Source organism: Procambarus clarkii, chromosome 35 (genome assembly GCF_040958095.1).
Source record: "Procambarus clarkii isolate CNS0578487 chromosome 35, FALCON_Pclarkii_2.0, whole genome shotgun sequence".
Taxonomy (NCBI): Eukaryota; Metazoa; Arthropoda; class Malacostraca; order Decapoda; family Cambaridae; genus Procambarus; species Procambarus clarkii.
In genome coordinates, this window is record NC_091184.1 from 28,495,780 (window position 1) to 28,502,305 (window position 6,526).

Below are 6,526 nucleotides of genomic sequence, written 5' to 3' on the forward strand. Positions count from 1 at the left end.
ATGGTGCTGATAACTTGTGATGTGACTACCGTGTTAGTGACAAGAATCTAAGAATCTAGACATTCTTTGAGGACACTAGGTTGTGTAATCAGGGAGCCATGGTGCTGATAACTTGTGATGTGACTACCGTGTTAGTGACAAGAATCTAAGAATCTAGACATTCTTTGAGGGCACTAGGTTGTGTAATCAGGGAGCCATGGTGCTGATAACTTGTGATGTGACTACCGTGTTAGTGACAAGAATCTAAGAATCTAGACATTCTTTGAGGGCACTAGGTTGTGTAATCAGGCAGCCATGGTGCTGATAACTTGTGATGTGACTACCGTGTTAGTGACAAGAATCTAAGAATCTAGACATTCTTTGAGGGCACTAGGTTGTGTAATCAGGCAGCCATGGTGCTGATAACTTGTGATGTGACTACCGTGTTAGTGACAAGAATCTAAGAATCTAGACATTCTTTGAGGGCACTAGGTTGTGTAATCAGGGAGCCATGGTGCTGATAACTTGTGATGTGACTACCGTGTTAGTGACAAGAATCTAAGAATCTAGACATTCTTTGAGGACACTAGGTTGTGTAATCAGGGAGCCATGGTGCTGATAACTTGTGATGTGACTACCGTGTTAGTGACAAGAATCTAAGAATCTAGACATTCTTTGAGGACACTAGGTTGTGTAATCTGGCAGCCATGGTGCTGATAACTTGTGATGTGACTACCGTGTTAGTGACAAGAATCTAAGAATCTAGACATTCTTTGAGGACACTAGGTTGTGTAATCTGGCAGCCATGGTGCTGATAACTTGTGATGTGACTACCGTGTTAGTGACAAGAATCTAAGAATCTAGACATTCTTTGAGGGCACTAGGTTGTGTAATCTGGCAGCCATGGTGCTGATAACTTGTGATGTGACTACCGTGTTAGTGACAAGAATCTAAGAATCTAGACATTCTTTGAGGGCACTAGGTTGTGTAATCAGGCAGCCATGGTGCTGATAACTTGTGATGTGACTACCGTGTTAGTGACAAGAATCTAAGAATCTAGACATTCTTTGAGGACACTAGGTTGTGTAATCTGGCAGCCATGGTGCTGATAACTTGTGATGTGACTACCGTGTTAGTGACAAGAATCTAAGAATCTAGACATTCTTTGAGGACACTAGGTTGTGTAATCTGGCAGCCATGGTGCTGATAACTTGTGATGTGACTACCGTGTTAGTGGCTAATGCCGCCTTAATCTAAGAGGAATGTATAACGCGTTCAAACACAACATGTACCCCGTAGCAAGTGTTAAGGCAGTGTCTGGGATGCTCCCGGACGCAGGTTCGAATCCTCGTCACGGCCCTTGTGGATTTGTTCATGAACCCCGAAGGGTTCAATGTGTTGGTCTCCGGCTTCTCTGGAGCCTCACAGGCCCGGATGAGGCCTCCTTCTGATCTCCCTTGTGCCCTCTGTCATGCTTTTTTGCGCTACCGCTCACAGGATAAGTATGGGGTGCACAATAAACTAGCCGCCAATCAACAAAAATCTTCTTCCACTGGAAAGGAAGACAATGCCTCGTTTGGCACTGTCTCGCGTGTATTACTGCCCAACCACTTGAGCCAGACGGTAGAGCGACGGTCTCGCTGCATGCAGGTCGGCGTTCAATCCCCCGACCGTCCATAAGTGGTTGGACACCATTCCTTTCCCCCGTCCCACCCCAAATCCTTATCCTAGACCCCTTCCAAGGGATATTTAGTCTAATGACTTGGCGCTTTTCCCCTGAAAACTCCCTCCCACCCTCGCGTGTATTCTGGCGAGAGTGGCAGCGTGATAATCCCAATCCTACCTAAATATATTTATACTAACGCTTGGTTTCCTTTGAAATATCCATGTCCTTATCCAGGGTATCTTGGATGGATGGATGTTGGATAGGTTAGGAGAGCTCCTACAAGAACTATCAGATTCTACCTTTCCAATCTGCTTTCCAATCAGATTCTACCTTTCCAATCAGATTCTACCTTTCCAATCTGCTTTCCAATCAGATTCTACCTTTCCAATCTGCTTTTCAATCAGATTCTACCTTTCTAATCTGCTTTCCAATCAGATTCTACCTTTCCAATCTGCTTTCCAATCAGATTCTACCTTTCCAATCTGCTCTTCGTGCCGCAAGATCAAAAGTATTGCTAAAGCCCAAGATATACGTCGCAATTCTTTCCGCTATCAACTGTCGCAAAAAAAAAAAAAAAATTGTTTTTTTGGGGGGACAGATTGACGCAGCATGAGCGGGCGCGTGTAAACCCAAGTTGTCAATCCTTTATTACTCTTCTTCTCAAGATGTAAACTAATGGCTTTAGGGATTATATGGATTCAAGGTAATTTTCTCGACAATAGACGCTAAGCTATCATATATTTGCTCAAGTGTTGCTAGAATATCAAGGTCTTCTCCAGTTGATACAGAGAACAACACAATCAGGCGATGAGTCACAATAACGTGGCTGAAGTATGTTGACCAGATCACACACTAGAAGGTGAAGGGACGACGATGTTTCGGTCCGTCCTGGACCATTCTGAAGTCGATAGACCATCGACTTGAGAATGGTCCAGGACGGACCAAAACGTCGTCGTCTCTTCACCTTCTAGTGTGTGGTCTGGACAACAAATTAATCAATTTCAATGTCTCTCATTTCTAGGTGACTAACAGTTAGCTGACCCAATTCATCTTTGACAGGACCGGTTTTCTCCTCAGTCTTAGGTACATCTTCAGGGTTGTTTAACTTGCCCTCCTACACGCACTTAATTTCTTCTTTTTTGCTTCTCTTTCTTGGTTTTCTCCGTGCTTGTTAGCGTGATCTAAAACTTAGGCGTTTCTAATCATTATCTCTGCTGTCATATGTAATTGCTTTGAATGAATCACTTCCAAATGAAACTTCAAGAACCACATCTAAAATCTAAATTCTAAATTAGGTTAAGACACACATGTAGAAGAGAGAGAAATTTATAATTTAATGGTGTCAGGGAGGTTAAGCAACTGGAGCTGGATATAGAGTTCTTCAGTGTGTTCATAACTGTTCTTGAGTGACGTTGTTCTTAATGATTAAGAACAAGTATCTCTAGTTATCTAAGTTATCCAAGTATCTCTAGACTGTTCTCGAGGGGTAGCACTTAGAGATACTGGCATTACTCACCACAATCATTCAATCCGTCAATCAGAAACTCTGGTACTCTGGGCCCAGATTCACGAAGCAGTTACGCAAGCACTTACGAACGTGTACATCTTTCCTCAATCTTTGCCGGCTTTGTTTACATGTATTAAACAGTTTACAAGCATGAAATCTTCCCAATCAACTGTTGTTATTGTTATAAACAGCCTCCTGGTGCTTCGGAGCTCATTAACTGTTTAATAATTGTAAACAAAGCCGCCAAAGATTGAGAAAAGATGTACAGGTTCGTAAGTGCTTGCGTAACTACTTCGTGAATCTGGCCCCCAGGTCCTGTCAGTCAGATAGCCACTCACCCGGATGGTTATGTGGGCATCCAATCAGTAGTATGATCAGTGGGCACAAATGTACCCAAAGCATAATAGCACATTAACTATGCTACAAGCTGATACTGCGCGCCTGGAGTGGTGCCACAGATGAGGACAGGGTGCCACAGATGAGGACAGGGTGCCACAGACGAGGACAGGGTGCCACAGACGAGGACAGGGTGCCACAGATGAGGACAGGGTGCCACAGACGTGGACAGGGTGCCTCAGACGAGGACAGGGTGCCACAGATGAGGACAGGGTGCCACAGACGAGGACAGGGTGCCACAGAAGAGGACACGGTGCCACAGACGAGGACAGGGTGCCACAGACGAGGACAGGGTGCCACAGACGAGGACAGGGTGCCACAGACGAGGACAGGGTGCCACAGACGAGGACAGGGTGCCACAGACGAGAACAGGGTGCCACAGATGAGGACAGGGTGCCACAGACGAGGACAGGGTGCCACAGAAGAGGACACGGTGCCACAGACGAGGACAGGATGCCACAGACGAGGACAGGGTGCCACAGACGAGGACAGGGTGCCACAGACGAGGACAGGGTGCCACAGACGAGGACAGGGTGCCACAGACGAGGACAGGGTGCCACAGACGAGGACAGGGTGCCACAGACGAGGACAGGGTGCCACAGACGAGGACAGGGTGCCACAGACGAGGACAGGGTGCCACAGACGAGGACAGGGTGCCACAGACGAGGACAGGGTGCCACAGACGAGGACAGGGTGCCACAGACGAGGACAGGGTGCCACAGACGAGGATAGGGTGCCACAGACGAGGACAGGGTGCCACAGACGAGGACAGGGTGCCACAGATGAGGACAGGGTGCCACAGAAGCAGTGACGCCAGGACAATTTTGGCAAGGAAGGTCAAAGGTTAAGATGTTTACTGCGACACGCCAGATAATTGGCCCTCTTGGGGGGGTGTGAGGGGGGGTAGTGGGTCCCCCCAGTGTCAACAACCCTCTGCTGTTGTTCGTGTTGATATTGCTACTGTTGCTAGAGTGATTGCTAGGCTCACCGACTTGACCGACTTGACCGACTTGCCCCTCCGTCAAAAATACAGCCTGTTTTGCCCACTCAGAAACGTACACACGCAATCAACCCACCTCAACCCATCTTGACCTATGCATAGGAAATGTTGCAGTGGGTGCATTTGGCATTCATTGGTCGCATTTTTTTTTAACGGATTGGTCGGCTTCTTAAGGCGTTTAGCTGCGTATTAAGTGAGAAGACAGGTTGACCCTCTCGTTCTCTCTAGGGGCTATGCACGATAATTTGCTCACACTGCGTTGCAATGCATGTGTGTATGTCTTATCTCTACAGTTCTGGTAGGGGATAGATGTGCATGATTGGTGTAGTTAATGCTACTGCCTTAACTACCCTTCTTAAGGGTCATAATTAGCTGGCCTCTCACAGTGTTCAAGAAAGAGACCTCGACAAACACCTCCAATGAATAACTGCTCAACCAAGCTGTGATGGTTGAGCAGACTGCGAGCGGCCGCGTCAAACAGCCTGGTTGACCGGGCGACTAACCGGGAGACCTGGACCGGAGACCGGGCCCCGGGGCCATTGATCCCCCGATAGCTAAACAAGGTATATAGCCACAAGATATCCTCTTTCACCTCATTTCACTTGTAAACAACTTTTACACTGAACATGTCCTTCTTAACATCGTACTCAGGCGTCACTAGCTTCCAGTCATGTGTGTGTGTGTGTGTGTGTGTGTGTGTGTGTGTGTGTGTGTGTGTGTGTGTGTGTGTGTGTGTGTGTGTGTGTGTGTGTGTGTGTGTGTGTGTGTGTGTCATTCAGTACTGGCAGTGTTTACAGCGTGGATCAGCTGTGAGAGACAAATAAGAGACCATTCATGGGGAGGACACACCCCCTCCTCTCACTCCCGGACACGACATTGATACACACGAACCTTCATTGAAACTCCCTGGACTGGGTCCTTCGTGGACACGAACGTCACCACATGGAGTCCTGATGCTCACAAATGCCACCACATGGAGTCCTGATACTCACAAATGCCACCACATGGAGTCCTGATACTCACAAATGCCACCACATGGAGTCCTGATGCCCAAGAATGCCACCACATGGAGTCCTGATGCTCATAAATGCCACCACATGGAGTCCTGATGCTCATAAATGTCACCACATGGAGTCCTGATGCCCAAGAATGCCACCACATGGAGTCCTGATACCCACAAATGCCACCACATGGAGTCCTGGTACTCACAAATGCTACCACATGGAGTCCTGGTACTCACAAATGCTACCACATGGAGTCCTGGTACTCACAAATGCCACCACATGGAGTCCTGATACTCACAAATGCCACCACATGGAGTCCTGATGCCCACAAATGCCACCACATGGAGTCCTGATGCCCACAAATGCCACCACATGGAGTCCTGATACTCACAAATGCCACCACATGGAGTCCTGATACTCACAAATGCCACCACATGGAGTCCTGATACTCACAAATGCCACCACATGGAGTCCTGATACTCACAAATGCCACCACATGGAGTCCTGATACTCACAAATGCCACCACATGGAGTCCTGGTGGATCATGGAGTCATCATACTTTAGCCACGTTATTGTGACTCATCGCCTACATAAACTCTACATATAAGGTGTAAGTTTCATGTAAATTGAATGCAAAATGAAAGAGTTATAGGAACGTTTAAGTTACTTAAAAATAAATAAGTAAAAAAATAAAGTCTAAGGTGCTGCCATCTGTGGCGAAGGTTGACATCAACCAATTTCCTCCAAAATTGACACCCTTACAGATAGGCTTAAGTGCCGTCAGGTGTATAAATTTCATGCAAATCGTTCGATAAACAAATAAGAAAAACACATGAAAAAAAAAAATCATTTTTTTTTAACTAATTTTGGGTGGATAAAAGTAATTATTTAATATTTATATTATATGTTATTATGAGAGCTGAGAGTCATAGACATAATGTCAGTTGACACTTGTGTTTGATGTTAATTTTTC